The sequence below is a fragment of the Varanus komodoensis genome, unplaced genomic scaffold (genome assembly GCF_004798865.1).
Source record: "Varanus komodoensis strain SLA01 unplaced genomic scaffold, ASM479886v1 scaffold1, whole genome shotgun sequence".
Taxonomy (NCBI): Eukaryota; Metazoa; Chordata; class Lepidosauria; order Squamata; family Varanidae; genus Varanus; species Varanus komodoensis.
In genome coordinates this window covers 129,841,201-129,861,275 of record NW_025335268.1, presented here as the reverse complement: position 1 = coordinate 129,861,275, position 20,075 = coordinate 129,841,201, and the positions used below count along the sequence as shown (strand labels likewise).

The 20,075-nt window shown below is 41.6% G+C and overlaps 1 protein-coding gene across 5 annotated transcripts in view; it reads right to left on the bottom strand.

Moving 5' to 3' along the window:
• The window catches only part of CDK18 (cyclin dependent kinase 18), a 95,631-nt gene that overhangs the window by 62,420 nt on the left and 13,136 nt on the right, over nt 1-20,075 (bottom strand). Inside the window, exon 1 of one of the 5 annotated variants that reach the window (XM_044445988.1) lies at nt 16,044-17,619. The exons of the other annotated variants lie outside the window; for them this stretch is intronic. The gene's annotated coding sequence lies outside the window, so the exon portion shown is untranslated. Of the gene's footprint in view, nt 1-16,043; nt 17,620-20,075 lie in introns of those variants that run through there. 5 annotated transcript variants of the gene reach the window in all.

Here is a 20,075-nt window from a genome sequence, read left to right as displayed (position 1 = left end):
CATTGTTGCCCATAACCTCCATCAGCTCTGGTCAGCACAGCCAATGCTGAGGGATGATGGAAGTCCTAGGCCAAAATATCTGGAAGGCTACAGTTGTTTATTCCTGGGAGAGAGAGACAGAGAGAGCACACACCGTCATGCAAAGCAATTGAATGCTAGAGCCTTTCTTAACAGACTGCATTGATCAGAGCAGGTAACACGGAAGACATTAACTTGACTGGCACTTCTTTTATTCCAGTTCTCCACACACAAATGCACATGATCTACACCAGGAACCAATTCATATACTAAACATGATAAAATGCATCGTGTGTTTCCCTTGGCTGGATAATGTACTATTAAGTGCCAGCTTGTCGAGTCACACCCCAGTGACCATTGCTAGTTCAATACTCATATTGTCTGCTTTCCTAGAGGGGTCCTTGTCGAGCTGTAAAGAAGTTGGTTGTGTCAGCATTTTGCATGGTACACTCTTGCTTTTCAAAGGATCACACGCCTTTAGCCAGTGTCAATCAGTGTATCACCACAGAAATCAATGGGGCTATAGCAACCTCTCTTAGAACAGAAATCCAGCTATGAGAATGTGAAGTAGTTGTTTATCTGGCCACAATGCTACTCTTTACTTCTATGCTATGTATCTAGGGGACATTTCAGATCTCCATCTTCTAGCCTCTCAGTGTCACAAGATTTTTATTTCCACTATTCTATATGAAGGGCATGGGGCATTGTGAAAAAGAGATTTCTATTTTTATATAGACTACTGGAATCTGGAGCAAGAAAAATCCTTTAGATCAAGGCAAGGCTTTGAACTTTCTCTGCCTCCCCAGGAACCCCTTCCTTTATGGCAGGCATGGTTGGAGATTCTTGTGTTAACCACCAGACTACAACATCTGTCCTATGGAATTGCAGTGTACCGTGAAATGCAATCTCTACTTTTGTAATACTATAACCCAAGCACTGTATAATAAAGAGCATTTCCTATTGGTGAAGGTAGTTCTTCATGCAGCTGAGGGCTGAAATGGATATTCTACTTAAAGTTTTAGATTACATTAATAAATATGAATGGTGTTAGACTCAAACAGTAAGCCAGTTTGTGCCTGGCTTGTTATTTTAATCATCTCAGACTAGTTACTCAAAATTGTTTTTATTCACCTTTCTTCAAAGTTGGGTGTGCAAGCTTAGGATCCAATTTTCATTTAATTTACAACTTTGTGAGAACAGAAACAGACATACCAGTGTAACAGTTTTAATCAGTCAGTGTCAGAGCATTTTTTAGGATTTGGGAGAAAATATTTGAGGGAAACGGCTAGAGGAAAGGAATATTGGAACATCGGTGGAAACTAGTATGGTGTAGAAGAGGAAGGCAGGACAGGGACTTGGGAGATCCTGTTTCTAGTCCCTACTCAGCCATGGAGCTCACTGGATGACTTGAGCCAGTCACTGACTCTCAGCCCAACCTACCCTGCAGGGTTGTTGTAGGGATAAAATTGAGAGGAAGAGAAACATTTCAGTCAGCTTGAGTTACTTGAAGGAAAAAGGGTGGGATATAAATAATCACATTAAACAAGGTGCATCTCCTTCTTCATTAGCATACCACAAAACACAATCTTATGGTGGTGAAGGAGAACATTAGTGCTAAAAGTCAAGAAACAACTGGACTTTGGCAATGAATTAACAAATTATAATCCTCTTTTGGTCTAGGCATATTCTTAAATAAAATCACTAGGGCATTCTTTACCGTCAGTCAAGACTGAGATATACAGTTCTGACACAACCGAAATGTTCACCTGTGAAGTCTGCATTGCTATAGACTAGTTATTTCTTTTGACCATAACATTCTTAACCGCATGGCATGACCACTGGCAAGAGGGAGCTCCACCAATGTAAAGGCTGTGGGGCTTTAACTTTACCACCGGCACCTTTCCTACAAGTGGTAGGTAGCAGAAAGCTCCCAAAAGGGGCATTGCAAGAGTGAGGCAGGCAGGGTGGTGGCTGTGATCCACTGCATGCAAACTCAGTTCATCTCATGGTGAGGCCCCGGGGTCATTCCACTGCTATGTCAACCTGGTGCTGGCATATGTAATTTTATCATTGAAACCAACTGATGTGGTTTCCTCAAGGTGGGGGGAAATGGTGGGGGGGGGGAATGAACCCCCAGGGTAAAAAATAAGTGCATGTTCCCCACACATACGTACCTCCCACCCTGCTTGGTGCATACTAGAAGGCCTCTGGAAGTGGACTATCTGACACTTCACAGGTACTCCCCAACCCCATTAGGATTGTGGTGTAAACTGCCATTTGCTTTCCATGTCTATTTTTAATTAGGGCTCCCATTATCTTTGCATTCCTGCCACATTCCAGACTGCAGAGGCAGCTCTCAGGATCCCCCAGAGTCACAGAAAACCTGTGATTGTTCTGCTTCAAACATCCAAGATGCCAGTTTGCCATCAATCCAACCTCAGAAGGAAATGGCCGGGAAAACTGAGAGAAGAATGCTACCCTTCACTGAAGAGACTTCACTCTGGCACTTCCAACAGCTAGGAGTCATACTGCTGGCATTTGCTTCACACTGCCCCCTAATTATTTCTTCTTAGTGTCATGTGGGGGCAAGTGATTAAAGCACAAGGAGTAAGGTCCAAGATACCAGCCTTCTATTCCTGGCTTAGGAAGCAAGTGAGCTAACAATTAAGGGAAACAGGTCCCCTGGGCTCAGTTCATGGCTCAAAGTGTGTGTGAGTTTGGCTGGTAGAAGAGTAAACGCGGGAGTCTTCGAGCAGTGTTTATTTTGAAAAGCAGCAATGCAAGATAAATTGTGATGCTATCCCCTGCATATATATTTCCCCAGTTTGTATACAGCTGCCAAATTAAGTTATGTGCATTTCATACATGGCTGCTTCTGCTAACAATGCTTAGGAATTGCCACTGGCTGGAGGAGCGGGGTTTCCATGCTCTGCATAATCTCTCTCTCCTCTGCAAATTATTTTTTGCAGGTAGAAAGAGTCAAGTCTTTTTAAAATAAAAATACAATGCAGACATTTTCGGCATGTTGAAAACTGCACCAGTTGAAATCTGCACCAAAATCAATGCTTGTATAGTGGAGTAACTGAAGGTTTGTGGACCACACATTGTACTACATATGTTCTCAATTATGGAAGAAGGTAAGGGTTAAGAGTGGCTTTGGAACTTACGTACATAATGTAGAGGAAACAGGCAGCACAAATGGGCTAGTGCTTCCTGTTCTTTGTATGCCTTCATAATGTACAAAGTTCAATTGTGGCACAATCCCCCAGCAGTTAGATTCCCCAAGCTGTCTCTCAGATAGAGATGTTACCACTGAAGCAACCCACATATCCAAACCTCTTATTTTATACATTTTTTAATGTGATGGAAAAGGTCACCTGATGAGAAACTGCTTTAAAAAACAACTGTTGGTACACCTTTTCAAGGAGTCCTTTGTTTTTCTATACAAACTATATGCATAGGTCTTCTGTATATATAAGAACTTAGTTCTTTTGTTTCAGGACTACCGCCTGTTCTGTCTTGAAGTTTTCTTATTTGGGGAGCCCTAAAAATAACAAGCAAAAAACTTTCTGTGGACAGAATATTTTTAAAGGCTGCATTGCAAAGCTTATTCTTGGACAAATCTACTTCAGCTTCAAAAATGCTATTAAGAAAAGTGGGTTTCTGGAGGCAGCAACAGCAAATATGCTCAAAGACACAAAAGAAGAGCCATGTTGTTATAGAAATATAAAGCTTAGCATTGTTATTTCCATACCCACGCCAGAAACTGAAATTCTTGTACTTAACAATTAAGGGGCTATGATGACAACTGAGGCATTAGTGCTGTTTTCCAAGTGACACGCTTCATAATAAAATGATTTGCGCAGCTACATATTCATGATCACAATGTGGCTGCAACTAGTACCTACTTTTGCTGCACTGAGATTTGTGGAATGCATGGAGTCCATCTAAACTAATGTGAAGTTGCTTGAGTTTTGCCATTTTAACTTGGAATTAAATTATAGAAAAACATGTTAGAGTTGGCATTTGGCTTTTCCTCCTCCTCTTCTTTCTGTCTTAGCTCCATTTCTTGCAAACAAAGAAAACTGGTGGAACTGCTAACCTATCCTCCTCCTTCAGATGTTTTGGACTTCAACTCCCATCATTTCCAGCTAGCACGACCAAAGATCAGGAATGCTGGGAGTTGTAGTTGAATACTTCAGGAAGGTACCACATGAGGGAAGGCTGCCTTAACCCATTTATTTCTTCTACAGATAGTTCCAAATCACCTGTTCTGTGTGGAATATAGCAACAAATGCATGGTGGGGAAGCAGAGTGGGGTTCCGAGTAGGTTTCAGACTTCACATTCAATCTATGCATATTTGTTTAAATGTCTGAAGGCGGACAGCACTCAATGCAGCAATTCTGTTTCCTTCCCCACCCTCATTCAATGAAACCATACTGAACTGACTGCGATGCGCTATTGCTTATCTTGGATTTAGTCTCAGAAATGTCCTTGTTGATAAAGGTCATCCTTCCCCAAGCTGGCATGATCCAGATAAGCTGGCTGGCTGGGGGTGATGAGAACTGTAATCCAACACATTCAGAGGGTACCAAGGTGGGGAAGGCTGGTAAAAAAACAATATGGGTGGAACAATGCCAGATGCCATGGGCGAATTAAAAGGAAAACAAAGTCACATAGCAAAGTCCAACAAAAAAGAGAACCAAACATAGATTATTTCCACTCCCTAATAAAGCACTTCACTCACTGGACTAATCTTCCCCTTTAGCACAGAAGGCTGCTGCCCAATGAAGGAGTCCCACAGCCATTATACTCTTAGCAGATTACCTGGCAGTTCGCCCTCTGGTTCCAAGAAAAGAGAGGGAAGGGACAATTCCACCAGCTTCAGTGGCATGCAATTAATAACCTCTTCCACTTTTGTCAAAGCATGGTTTCATTAAGCTTGATCTTTGGTTAAAGGACAAGGGTTGAAAATTCATCTGCAATTTCTGCCTAGTGAGCACTCAGCAGCAAGGCCAGTAATGATTTATGGCAGTTACCCAATTTACTTATCCTGGCTTAATGAACCAGTTTTGCAATAGGGCAATAAATAACTAGATTTCTCTCGGAGACAGGTGCAGCAGTGCCGCAGCCACTCCCACTCAGCAAGAGCCAGCTAAACTCTGTTGTGATGGGACTCTGAATTGGTGTCCCTTTACAGCTGCACAGGAGCCACAGGAGGCGAAGAAACCAGACTGACCGCCTTGGCAAAGGCTCAGCTACTGTCTTATTTAGCTTAAATGCATTTGTGAGCATATATCTTGTGGCTGAATCTGCTATATAAATACACATAAATATTCATTCTTCATTAACCATGAAGAACATAATATAATACAATATAATGTAAGTGATCTGGAAGTACATCTGCTCAAAGGACACATGCATGAAAACCTTGTTAGAGGCAATAATTGGATAATGACGGCTGGATAATAATATTAATTTAAGACTGTAAGTGCCACTTGCATGTAGTTTTTTTCTAAACGAAATGCATTAAAGAGATGACACAGGTTTGCATAAAGTGTGCACATATTTCTAGTTTTAGATGCAAATTTAGCAAAATAACTGTTATGCAACATATCTTAGTGGTAAAGACTGTGACCAGGGGACTTGCTGGTCTGGTTTACACAATAACCATGGCTTATATAAACATCAATGAGCCAGTTTGTGTATTCATGGTTTGTGATCCAAACACAGGCAGCAGGGGCTCTTGTAGGGTTAATTAAGGGTTGTTTAAACTTAAAACGAGGGCTGCAGGTGGTGCAGTGGTTTAAACCGCTATGCTACTGGGCTGGTTGACCGAAAGGTCACCGGTTCGAATCTGCACAACGGGGTGAGTTCCCGTTGCTCCGTCCCAGCTCCTGCCAACCTTGCAGTTCGAAAGCATGCAAATGCAAGTAGATGAAAAGGTACCACTTCAGTGGGCAGGTAACAGCGTTCCGTGCACTTTGGTGTTTAGTCATGCTGGCCACATGACCACGGAGACTGTCTGCGGACAAATGCTGGTTCCCTTGGCTAGGAAACGGAGATGAGCACCACCCCCTAGAGTCAGGCATGACTGGACTTAATGTCAAGGGGAAACCTTTACCTTTAACCTTAAAACAAAACAAAAAGATGCTGCCCAATAAAACAAACTATGGAAACCTTCCACCAGGATTGAAAACAGAAGAAAGTTCTCTCCTAGCCTTTCTAATAGAGGATTCCCTTCCGTATTATTAGCCACATGTACTGTATTTAAGAAACCTAAGATCATAGGAATGTTGGGAGTTGTGGGCATTATTTTCTGTCCAAGCATCCATAGGATTGTGTCCTTAAATAAATTCAACATTAAGCAGCAAACAGGAAAGCAACCTGTAAACAGAAGTTTATCGACTCATGAAACTATGTAAAATAAAAGCCATTTTGATATTACTATCCAGATATGAATTATTTAAAAAAACAATTCACCAACTAGCTTCTTCTATTGCACTCGAAATAAAAGCGGGCATGGGGAAAGAGCATTTGAACATTGGAATTATGGGCAGCTTTGCTAAGCTGCAGTGGGTTGGGTTTATCACAGTACAACCCACTGTATACCCAAAAGACAATTGGGCTTGCCATGGCTTGTTTTCCTGCTCCTTTGCTCTCAGTCCTCCAGGCAGCTGTGGAACATATAACTGTTGTCTTAGCAGCAAAAACAGCCTTGTCTCCTGCTCCCTAATTCAATTACTACCTCTTTTTATTAACTCCCCTTACTTTTTGCAACTCCCTTTTAGAGTGCTTCCTGCTACAGTTACTGAGGCTTTCTGGGAGTTTCAGCTCCCCTTCCGCCAACAGTGAAGAATTGTACCCAAATTTAATGGCTGGGGAGTGAACTGAGAAGGAATAAGTGCAAATGTGCACAAATTTAATGTCTGGAAAATTAGCACACCTCAGTAATGGTGCAGTTACTGCACATTTCCCCTCCATTTATTTCCCAGTGGTTACTTTTGCATACTTTCTCTTTCCATTTATTCTCCAATCCAAAAATTACCAGCAGTTTAAAAAAAATTCTTTAGCAGGTAGTAGAATGGGATGGAAAGCCAACATGAGCAGTTCTTGCAAAGGTTCACCCAAAGGGGAGAGAGCATTCCCACTTACTTTTGGTGTACTCTCTTGGGTTTCTCCCCACTCACCCTATGCCATTTTTCAATGCTTCTGAAAAATACACTTTTGCATACTTCCTTTCCCTTGGTATTATTTCCCCTCTTATTCTTTACTACCGTGTACAACTTAGCCAATAGGCAACCCTGGCTTGTCCATTCATTTGTACGTATCTGCTCTCCTTTTCAGCTTCCTTTGACCAGGCAAGATGACACATATGGGACAACTGCAAGAATGCATCTGCACACTTATTTATTTTATTTATTTTTCGATTTATATCCTGCCTTTTTCCTACAAAGGACTCAAGGCAGCTTACATCTCTTCCTCCATCTTATCCCCACAACAACAACCCTGTGAGGTAGGTTGGGCTGAGAGTCTGTGATTGGCCCAAAGTCACCCGGTTGGCTCCATGGCTGAGCGGGGACTAGAACCAGGATCCTCTGAGTCCCAGTCCCAGGCTCTTAACCACTGCACCACACTGGCTCTCACTGACTTGTGGAAAACTAACAAAGAAAATAATAAAAACTATAATCCAATGATGCATTTCTGAGGCAGTGAAAAATAATGCTTAAAAGCTGGGAAATAAGTAATGGTCCTTCCAAAAGGCCCGTTCAGCATCACTGGAAGGCAATCACTGATGAGTTTGCAAACAGCATGGGATTTTTTGCTGCTTTTGCCAAGCAGCTCTGTAACCAGTCACCAAACCATGATAAAATTGGCCTCCTGGGTTTTGAGGACACAACAAGTTGTAAGCCGCCCCGAGGCTTCGGCGAATGGGGCGGCATAAAAATGTTTTAATAAACAAACAAACAAACAAACAAACAAACATGAGTGGCTGCCCTTTACAAGAAACCTACCACAAGCCATGGGTTTGCACTGTGGCTTGTTCCTGAAAACACTTTGGTTTCAAAGAACAGATTAAGCAACTGTGGCTGGCTACAGATTATAGGTTGTTATATGATGCAAACCCAGCTGTTCTATGAAAAACAATATCAGATAGTTTAGTTTGCTGCAGCACGGCCACCATTTTTCCAAAGAGAAATGACCAGTTGCACCTGATCGTGGAAAAAAAATATATTAACTACGATTTATTTTTCCTGCTGCATGTAGCTGTTGCAAGCCACAGGAGTAGCATAGTTAGACTTGCTAGGCATGAGTTGTCACAATGCCCAGATCAAGCAGTGGCAGGTAGCTGCGATGGTTTATAAACCACCCTGAAAAGCATGGCTTGTTCTAGGGCCCGGACATCATGGCAGCCCATGCCTGACAAGGGTCACTATGCTAATTAAGCACATGGAAGAAAAAATACAGCATGTGATTTAATTTCCTTCCGTGATTGTATGAACTGGTCCACTCTCCTCCATTTGTCTTAATACTAATGAATTAGCCTGGGGTCCCTACTGTACCCGACAGTCAGGGGCCCTGAGGACAGCATGGGAGCACCAAGGGGAGTGGGAATCACTGCCAGACCTCAGCCCACCTCATAAGGTGACCTCAAGAACCGCGGTGAGAACTGTCAGTGCTGCTGGCTGAAATGGCAGGAGAGCTGGCATAAAAACCCAGCAGGCGGACTTAAAAAGCACCCCAAATAAGCTGTGGTGGGTTCTGACAATACAGTAGGCCACCTGGACTTATGAAACCAGATGGCTCAGCATGACATGTGAACCCAGCCATTCTCTCTAACATTTCAAATATCAGGATGCTTCTTTTGTCATTCCAAGGATCTCTAATGAACGTGCCTTTTCTCCTATTACTTACTACTCAGGTATGCAGGATATCAAGCATATTTTACTCAACAATACTATGTTCTTCACTTGATTCTGCTGCATCATCTTTACTTATTTATTGGCCCATTTTATATTTCTGCACATACACTTTCACAATAGATTTGGTTGCACTGACAGAAACCTAACACATTTAAGCAACATTTAATATCAGCTGTCATATAGATGGGAGTAGGAAGATAGCTTATCATGGTGGCTGCTTCCAGGTTTTGCCAATTCCTACAATGGGAGGTCAGGCTAGCTCCATCTCTGCTATCCTTCTGTGGACAGGTAAATACATTTTATTCAGACAGGATTTTGGTATCTAATCTGATTTGCTACTGCATTGGGTTTTTCATCATTCAGCTCTTTCCCTTTTATTTTTATTAATGTTGTATTGGATGTGTTTTTATTGGATATGACTTTTAATTGATGGGTGCTAATGTTTTATTTATATTTTCACTATTTTCTGTATTTTAATGCTAGCCACCTTGGATGCTATTTTTGTGGAAAGGTAAATGGCACTATCTGGTCTCCAAACTCAAAGGATTATGTGCCTCCTATGCATGATAGAAGAATCAGAGGTACAGACTGTCTCCATGCTTCTCCCATCCTGCAAAACAGCCATCTAGCCATGTACCGCAGGGAAAGGAACCTGAGGAGCCAAGTATCCTGGTGGTGCCTGTCTGTTCTTGTCCCCACCCCACCAAATTCATCCTAAACCTCATCACTGAGTTCTTCCTTGTGCCCTCTGAGATGCAGCTGGCATATTTCTTTCATTGCTGGTTGCAAGATGGGAGGAGAGCTCTCCCAGCTCAGTGCCCACCTATGAGTGGTTGGAGTATGCCTGCAACCTCCTAGTTGGGGCTTTGAGAAATCCTATGGCTAGACAGCCATAGAGTTGTGTTACTTGGTAATTAATTGAAGATTTGATAATGGTGGTGATTATGCAACTTGATGAAGATCAGTGTAGGTTGTACCTAATCTGAAAAATCCAAATAAACCCATGACTATGATTTCATAAGTAGACCCCATACTGACGACACAGTTATCATTCCCATTGTCATATATGTAAATTAAAGTAGTGTTTGTGCAACTTGTAGAATAGGATATGTAGAATAGGACTGAAATGTACAGTCTAAAGTGTCAAGATGGATCAAAGCAGGTCACATGGTATCCCCAGTTTTAAAAAAATGGGACGTCCTACCCAAAAGAAAATAACAACAACAACAACAGCAACAACAACAGAAATAGAACAGGGCTTAAATATTTACATTTGAGTATTATCATAACTTCCAGGAGCTCCCATCTTCTTCTTATGCTGAACAATTCAAAATAACCCAACCACAACCCAGATAGAACTGCCTTTAGAATGCAAATTTCATTATGCAAAAAGCTAGGTTAATTCACCCATGAATGTCCCTCAGTCACCTAATACAATTGATCATGGAGGAGAGTGAGGATTTGCACCTTCATGTTATACATTATCAGCATAATGTCTGAAAGAGCTAGTGTGAGTATGAATTGAAGTTCCATACATTACACACATGGGTTCCATTGTGCAATTACAGACTGTGACAAAATTTTATATTCAAATACTGTGCAACAGTGCTTCCTAAACATCTGATGAGCCCCTGCCTGACAATCTGAATAACCTTACCCTTTCTTTCCTTTATATGTATCTTAGAGCTCCCAGCTTTTATAATGGGCTAACTGCTTCAAACCAGCTGGCCCCTTTAAGATATAAGTTTGAGATTTAAATGTATAGTCATTAGAAGGATAGATGCAGGCTTGAGGAAAGTTTCTGATTTTCTGGATAAACCAGTAACATCAGAAGTCAAGGCTGTCAAATGAACAAGCAGAACAAGAATCAGTCTCCACTAATGGACCAGTTTTGACTGAAGTCAGATTCCCATAAAAGTAATAGTCTGCTCATGCCTTGTGAGCCTTCCTCTAATCTAATTGGAGTCCAAGACACTCTTTCTCTCAGACAAACTGAACAAAATATGCTTTTGTACCTAAGGCTATTTTCAGGTGGATAATATTTTACTAAGTTACAATGATGTTTTGGTTTTATTTGGAATTATAGCTACAGTATATGATTGTTACTTTCCTCTTGTTCCCTCTCACTCCTTTCAAAAAGTATTTGGGCATTTGGTTATGTTGTTCAAAAGTATATTCTCAGTTTAAAAATAAAACAAAACTCTCCTTCATGCCAGGGGCCACGTGGTTAAAAAATAGCCACTTATATTTCCAATATTTTTACAAGGTTTTATTGAGTTCTGTGTTTCTGGGTGTTGAGAAAGAAAATATGAAGCACCTTTCTTTTTAACGTTTCCCGTGGCTGGGTTGAAGGGTCTATTTGTGTTTGGGGAGAGTTTTTTTTTTTTTTAGTAATATGGTTCAGAAACTCCCCATGCAGTTGGACAGACCAGGGTGTATCAGGAGGTTCATGTTACCAATCAGACATTCTTTTTTTGGGGGAGGGGTGCAGAGAACCTTGTAAATAAGGGGGGAGTCACTAGTAGGACAAGTATCCCAGTTCATATTGGGGACCCAGTCTCTTTCAAGGCTCCCAGGTCACTTATTCACCTTGCATGCCTGTAAGGGTTTGCATCTATTACACTGAAGATACATCAATAGTGGGATTAGAATAGATGATCCTTCCCATGCACATTTGAATAATGCCTGAATGCTGCTTTCATGCAGATGAGTGTTAACTGCTTCCCCTTGAGAAGGTTGTTCATGGTCTGTGACTTACAATGGCCATTTTACATTCAGATGCCATTCCTTGACCATGCCTATATGAGAATACCCTGTGACTGAATAAGAGATACATGTGCAGATTCCAGTGGACAGGATACACATCATTACCCACAAATCAGTCCACTGTCTCTGTATGTTCCCACTCTCTAATTCACTTTCCAGTAGCTACACATCATCAGTCTGGCCCAGTAACCCAGCAACACAGAACCACATTGTGCTGGGTAACGGGATGCCAGGAATTGGGAGCATCATTTGCAATTGTCCCTGAGGATAGTCTCCTCTTTTGTTGATAGGAGCAGATTCCTGGATGCTCTACTTTGTCAGATGCAGAATAATTGCGGCCGACTTACAAAAGACTGAATGGAGGCACTGAAAAGCAGCTATTAGAAATGAGGAGACTTGTGCCTGTTACATTCCAGAACAATCTGGAAGGCAGCAGCAAGGAAAATAAAAACCTCATCAAGCAAGAGAAACAAGCACCGTGTTCCAAACCTTTCACACATTCCTGATTGATTTGAGGCTGTATGCTTGGTAAGCTCAGATGCAGTACTCATTTTCAAGGCTGTCTGAAAAGGGCACTGCAGCAGAATAAACAGTTTCCTCAAATGAACTCCTTGAGTGTTCTCATTTGCCCTTGAGTAGTGGACATTCCTTAGGACTGGTGAAGCTTGGCAAGACCCGCCATGCCCTGTGTTGGAGGCCAGATGCTGCTGCTAAGTTCCACTTTCAAAAAAAAAAAAAAATCCTTAAGTGAGTTTCTGTGGTTGAATATCCTACCATGCCACCCTTCACACAGCTGAACTTTTTCCGTTACCAGGATCCCAGTCCAAAGACAACTACAGCACAATCCTATGCATATTTACTCAGAATTAAGTCCCACTGGGTTCAGCAGGACTTACTATTTTGTGAATTACAAAAGACTGCAGCCCTGCTGTTTTAAATACCATTAAAATCAACAGGATAACTTAGTTGTGAGACAGCTACATCCTACTGAGATTTAAGGTTTGGTTCTAAGGGTATGGATCCAGTGTAATCTAATGACAAAGACAACAATTTCCATCATACTCTAAGGATGCAGCAAGTTTTGGGGTTGCTTAAAAAGTTGGAACAAAAAAGAAAAAGGAAAAGGAAATTTGCTATCCAAAGTCACCACAATTGCCTTCCAACCACTGTAGCCATTTGCAAAAACACCAGAGATCACAAACATTAACACAAAATGGAAGCAGTAACAAAGCAGCAACCTATCTGCATTTGGCTGTACTGATATTTGAAAACAAAGCATAAGAGCATAATGGTAAAGAAAGAGTCTGTAGAAAAGAATGGCATAGGGAATTTTGGCTGCAGAATGAGCTCTACTCCCCACACCTTTGGTCCGGCAAGGCTCCTATGTTTATTCCTCTTATTTAACGTATTTATAACCTAGCATTTTTCCTGCAAAACCCCAAGGCAGCATACACAATCCTTTTCCTCCTCTCCATTTTATCCTTACAACCACCATGTGAGGTAAGTTGGGCTGAGACACCCAGTGTGCTTCATGGCCAAGTGGGGATTAGAACCTGGATCTCCTGAGTCCCATCCAAGAGTCTAACCACTACACCACAATGGCTCTTAGAAAGCCCAATATTGGTGTTTATATTCAGCAGAGAAAGGAGACTGAGCATTTTTCGAGTTTCCAATCAGGAGATGAACTCGGAATCAAAAACAGAAGCATCATTAGCCATGCATCTTAACTTTGTTTTGTTCCAGTAATCCTAGGACTGTGAACCTATTGCAGGACCCCCATATCTACTGGTTCAGTTAACGCATCTTCACTTAACCATGGTTGACCTCAGTCTGAAAGAGAAGTTGTAAAGTGTTTCCTTTAAGTGAAAATTATTGAGTTAATAGGGAAAGGGAAAAAAGTATGCTGAGGTTGCTAGGCTGTATGGTAAGAACAAATCTTCTATCCATGAAATTGTGAAAAAAGAAATGTATATGTACAGTATATAGTCTTTGTTATTATCCGTGGTTTCAGGCATCTGCTGCAGGGCTTGGAACCTATCCCCACAGATACCTGGTCCTGCTGTTCTTCTAATCTTAGTTCATAAAGAATGAACATTTGATGTGTTTTTCTACAAAAATGTGTAAATCCAACATTTCAACCTCACAGATCCATCTCAGAATGTCATTGCCTGCTGTGGACAAGACACTCCTTTCTGTTAATACTCCACATAAAAATGAAGCACATAAAATAAATTGTTTCCACATGCCCATTGCCAATGTCAACCACAGCTTTTCAGTAAAGGGTGGCACACATGGAGTTTTTATTAGCCACCAGAACAAACTTCATCAAAAGGGGGTAATAAAGAACTGTGCGGGCCCAAGAGCTTCAGAGTGAAAGGTACATGTCTATGTGCTAAAGCAAGGGTGGGAAACTTGTGTCCCTCCAGATGTTTGGTCTACTATTCTCATCCGCCCTAGTAAGGGATCATGGGAGTTGTAAGTCAGAACACTGGGGGCACCAGTTGCCTACTCTTGCATTATAGGAATGAGCAGTAGAGCCCTGTAGTGTCCACAATTATGCAACTTCAGAAATTTCTGCAATTTGGTAAATTGAGAGCTACTGTTTCTATCATTCCTCTCTAGAATCTGCAAATCCTGCTAGTTGGGAGTTCAGTGTGGCTTTCCCAGTCAATACGTCACTTTCTGTAAATACAAAGTATTTCAAACATCGCAGTCACTCAGTTTCTAAACTTTAAATCAATAATGTAAATTCACCTCTGGAGAAGCTGAAAATGCTTCTCAGGAGAAGCTGAAATTGCTGCTCAGGTTATTTGGCTATCTGAATAACTACAAATGTCTTTTTAAATATCACTTGTGCAGCTAGGAAGAAAGAATCCACAGAAGTCTGATTGCGATAGGAATTACTGCATGTAGTGCATGAAGCTATTCTGGGTTGTCCTATTGAGCTAAGTAACACAGTTGCACAAAGAAATCCCTCAGCCCTGGAAACCTAAAACAGCAGAAAGGCAACACAGAATCACTAACACCATGTTTACACATAGGACAAATGACTTGCCTAAGGGCACAACAAAAGAACCTGCTTGAGTCACCTGGCTTCGCCTCCTATGCTTTATTGGGCCCCAGACAGAAAAGGAGCAGTAAAACTTAATGTGCATCTTCCTCTGAAGTAACAGATCTTTTGCAATTGATCTCTCTTTATGGTAACTTGTGCTGCCACTATCATCCTTCTAACTTCCCAAGGGTCACACATTTCCCCTTGCCGCTTTCTCTCTTTTTCAACTTGTCAAGGGCACCAGTCCCAGTTGGTTGCACATGAAGAAGGTTGTGATCTGTGTGGGAGACAGAACTGCTGCTTTGGAACAAGAGATCTGAGAGTTTCAAAGAGGAAGAAGAGTGGGTGAGTGTGAAGTAAACTAAGCACGAGAGCAGGATATGAATAAATGCAAGGGAAAGAAAAATACCGTTTTGATCTTCTCTATAGATCAGACTCCCCCAATCTGACCACAGTGGCTGGGGAGTAGGGGAATTGGAATCCAGTGCATCTTGAGGGCGCCTGGTTGATGAAGGTTGGTGCAGATCTACCCAAAGAACTATTCTTCGGGGGGCAGGGTGCTTAAAATCTGTGAACAGTTTCAGATATTTCTAAAAAGGTATCCATTGGTAACACACTTTATCAGTAAAGTGTTGATTCTCAGAACCAGGGGCTGGTATGGGGGTAGTGATGCAGACTCAAATGGGTAAATGCTAAATCAGTGTTTGATAATAATGGAACTGGTCTTCTGAACAGATTCTGTGTTATGACTAGAGTTCTGAATTAAGAAACAATTTGTGATGTTTCACTTTCTAGACCTGGGCGAGGTAACCTCCAGATGGCTTCAGTTGTCATGAGCCCCAGCCACTAAGGGAGCAGGAATGATGGGAGCTGTAGTTCAAGTCATTTTAAGAACTTGGGTTTCCTACTAGACTCCTCTAGTAGGGATTCCTGGGCACACTAACATATTACTCAAAGGACTGAAGTTGCATTTTCATGTTTTATTGTTGCAAGCTGGTCAGAGAACACTATTATTCAGCAACATACAAATACTGTAAATAAAAATTTAAAATATTCCTAGTGGAAGACATCTTTGGCATCATTTGGCCACACTATTTAGCAGAAAAGGATTTTGGCAAGGTTTTCTATGCTTCATTCTGACCTTTTTGTTTCTTTTTGGAACACTGTATAGAGAGATACTTTCTCTAAAAGTAAAGCTTCTGTCTAGGAAATATAGTTGTTCCCAAATAACAACTTCTTTCTCAAATAAAAAGTGGATGCACTCAGGTACAGCAATCCTTACCTCTGCCAAAGCAAAGGACAGCTTGAATGGGACAGAGGCACTTTTCTATCTTCAGTAAAGGCCTCTGCTGGTGGAACAGCCCATCCAGTCAGGAGTTTCTTGGTATGCCCACAGAAAGTTCTGCAGGAGTCAGAGCACAAGGAGAGTGACCTCTTAAGAATTGTCAAAAAGAGATGAAATGCATCCTTCCAAATGTAGGCATTTTATTAAATAAGAATATTATTATTCTCACACCATAGTGTGGGAGAATGAGACCAGGTGACCTGCATTTGCCCTGCCCAGGTGCTGTTAATAAGATACTTTAAGGCCCAGCTTTTCCTTCTAAGTGGTATGCATCCAGTCTTGGTGTAGAGACAGTCCTTAAACAGAAGACACCTTCAAACAGAGAACTGTTCTTTGTAAAGAAGGACACATGGCCACCCTAGCTCATTTTGCCCGAGGCAGCAACACTGGGTGTCATAACACTGACAGGGAGGTGGTAATTGTTCACATCTATCTCAGCCTCAGTCCAGTGCTTTCGACATTCACTCTAGAAGCTTGTCACAGAAGTTGTGTCAGACTGGAGCCTGACACTAGAACAGCAAACAGGGAAGTCACCTTTAGAAAATATAAGCACCATCTAGAACAACATTAGCATCTGTAAGCCATTGTGGGTATCCTTAGGATTCCCTGAGTATGAATCTACAGGAAATATATAACATTTTGGCTGCATACTTTTGCTGCTAGGTATGCCAATAACCCACAAATCAGCTTTTGCTGTAATCACCAGAAGTCACTCTTCTCTTTAATGCTCTTGTGTTAAAGCCTTTGGGAACAAACGTGCAACATGTAATTAACTATGCTCACATGAGGATGGCAACAAAGTCACCATGAGCTCATTATCACCACACTACTAATTGTATAAATTAATCAGCCATAATAGGAGGCCAGGATGGATTAAGAGCTTAGAAGGGAACCCATGCTGTTGGCCTTGTTGTTTTACAAATTGCTCCCTCGCATTCATGTTTCCATAAAGCTGAAAACATTCCTAAGGGATCTTCTTTCCCTCTGGAAGGCCATGAAGTTTAACATTTGAAAGGGGCTCCTTCATTTTAATATATCACCAACTCTCTCCACCCTGGAAGAATTCCTTGCTGACTCAAATTGGAAGAGTTTTTTTTTGGGGGGGGGGATGTTAGGGAAGCTGCCTGATTGTACAGTCAATGCCTTTAAAGGGACACAATGTAACCACAGCTCTTTAGAAACTGTGCAACAATAAAGGCTGCGCATAGCACTAAATTCTCACTGCAGCGCTGAAAAGTGCTACTATTGTTCGTGCCCAGGGGCCCAAGGAGATGCATTGATACAGGGGGAAAGAAATCCAGACGAAGCAGGAGTTAAACTAGAATTTTCTGGGCTGGGACTTCTCTTTTCATGCTGGAGCAATGCTGTTTGCTAATGGAGAGGAGATTTTTTTGGTCTCTGAAAACAAATTGCTTCTTTTGATAAGAACAAGAGTCCTCTTTATTTTTTACAGGCCAGAAGGATTGAACGCAAGAGGCTACCTTAAACACAAACACACATATGCCTGCCTTTAAAGAGGACATGGTGGATCCTCTCTCAATTCAGCCTATGGGTCTTAGCACTGTACAGGGTAAATAGTTAAGCCTCAATCAGCAGAAAGGAAATGTTTGTCCTCAGAGCTGTAAGAATCTCTCCAAACTCAACTTTCCAGTCCTACAGCCTTGTGTTTGCTGGGCCTTTGCAACTTCCCATTTGGTTGAAAAGCCTAGGATTAAAGCAACCTCTGCAATTTTCTTCTAAGTCCTGTCAAGTTTTTGCCCAGCTGTCATCACCTCTTCTGAAAGGGATTATCAGGATCTTTGTTTTACTTGCATCTAAAGCAGTCTGGAGTCTGCTTGTGTAGCAATCCCTCAATCCAGAGCCAGCATAAACAAGCTGAGGGAGCTGTACTGCCACAGTTAGATTAGGGAATATAACCCATGTGCCTTGAGGTTGATGGAGGGTTAATTTTTAAAAACCTGATTTATATATCCTACTTTTCCTCCAAGGAGCTCAAGGCAGTCCACACAGTCCTCTTTCTCCGTCCCCAGCCCCACTTTATCCTCACAATAGCTATGTGATATAGGTCAGGCTAAAAGAGGGTGGCTGACCCACAGATGCTTCATGAACTTTCAAGTTAAGGGGGCTTTGCACCTGGGTGTCTCAGCCCTAGTCCAACACACCACCCACAGGCTATATGCGGCCCCACTGCCAAAATTCACAACAGCATTATCACCACCACCATTTATTGCTTCCAGTTATTGCTACAGAGAAGCAGGTAGATCAAATCTAATCTTTTTACTTCTCCATAGTCTCTATGGAGTGGTAACTAGGTCAAATTTTGCTTGAAAACAAGCAGTTTGCCATTAAATGTTGGCAGAAAATACCCCCCCCCCCCCGCTGCTGCAGAGCAATTCAACAGGGTGTCTGCAAGTGACTGTTCAGGAGGGAGGAATGGACATCGGACCCACCAGTTGCCCGCTCCTGCTCTAACTGCTATATTATATAAGTAAGAGCATCAGGCTTTAAAATTATTTTTGATAACATTTGAATTCAGAGCAAGACTAGACATTAGTAAAATGAATTAGGTGGTCAGTAAGAAAGTGTGGGGGGGGTGCATTCCCATTTGTCTTGACCTCCATGGAAAGCCTGCCCTGGTTTATTTTGTTCTTTGCTATTATCCTAGAAAACATAGATTAGACAGCAGCATTAAAGAGAATTGAAAATAAAAAATCTAGAATGCATATGTCATGATAAAAAATGAAAAAGAAAATTCATCCCTGATCACTAAATGTTTGCCCCAGAGAGCTCTGTGGTCCGTCCAACACACAGGCAACAACAACATGAATGACAAGTATGGAGGACAGACAGCCTTGGCTGGAATCATCCATATTCACCTGAGTACACACTCAGTGTAAGCGAGTTCCGGAAGAGTGTGTGAGGCTCTTTCATCATGTAAAGAACAGTATCTAACCATGCAATCTACTAAGGATTCAGTTCCACTGAGTACGATAGGGCTTGGTCCTAAATAAGTGGGCATAGGAGTGTAGCCAACATCACTGCAGGAAGTCCTGCTGGGAGGCAAATACATATTCTCAGTGAAAAAGCTGGATTTGTTCCCCAAGGAAACAAAGAATAAGGATCACAGGGTCCATTTACAATTTGAGCATTCACTGTACCAGAAACAGTATGGCAAACCTGTATTGGGTAAGGGTGAGTGACTTCAGCTGAATGATAGGTATTCTTTGTATCCAAAGCACATGAACATGTCAGGAGTCAAGATTCAACAATTCACATGATGACATGGAAGCAACACTTGTACGTAATATCCATTATACTTTTTACTTGTAAACAGGTGCAGCAATCATATTTAGGAACAACCACCTAACTGGAAAATAAATATCAAGAACTTTTCCTTATTTGGTAGCAGAAAACTGGGGAATTTGTGGCACAAAGATGGCAGCAGAAACATGCAAAGAGCAAAGCGGAGTGGGACTTGAGAAAGAACTCTGGCAGCACATTCCTTTTTGAAATGTATAACTGCTTTGTAAAGCTCAAGTGCCACTATGTCTAAGAAATATTGCATGGAAATTTTTGTGCCCAAAGTATATGTACTGAGAAAGCTAGACTTCAGTCCTAAACATGTCCACTCAGAAATAAGGATTGCTGAGTTCAACAGGACTTATTCCCAGGTATGTTAGAGAATGTGACCCAGAGATGCAGCTCAGGAATACAACCTGTCTTCATCTAAAATATGTCATGGAAACATTAATCATCCATCTTTCATATTTTCAGACAAGTCAATGACTTGAAGGAATAGCTTATTATCACTGGCTTCCATGACTTGGGTCCTATATTCATGACTTCTATCCTTGTTTGATTACACTTCTTGGAAATTCCTTTACACTTCTTTGAACGTCCTTTTCCAGCAAGGACTTCTTCTCATCTATCACCTTGATGGGCAATACACTGCTTCATAGACAAACGCTA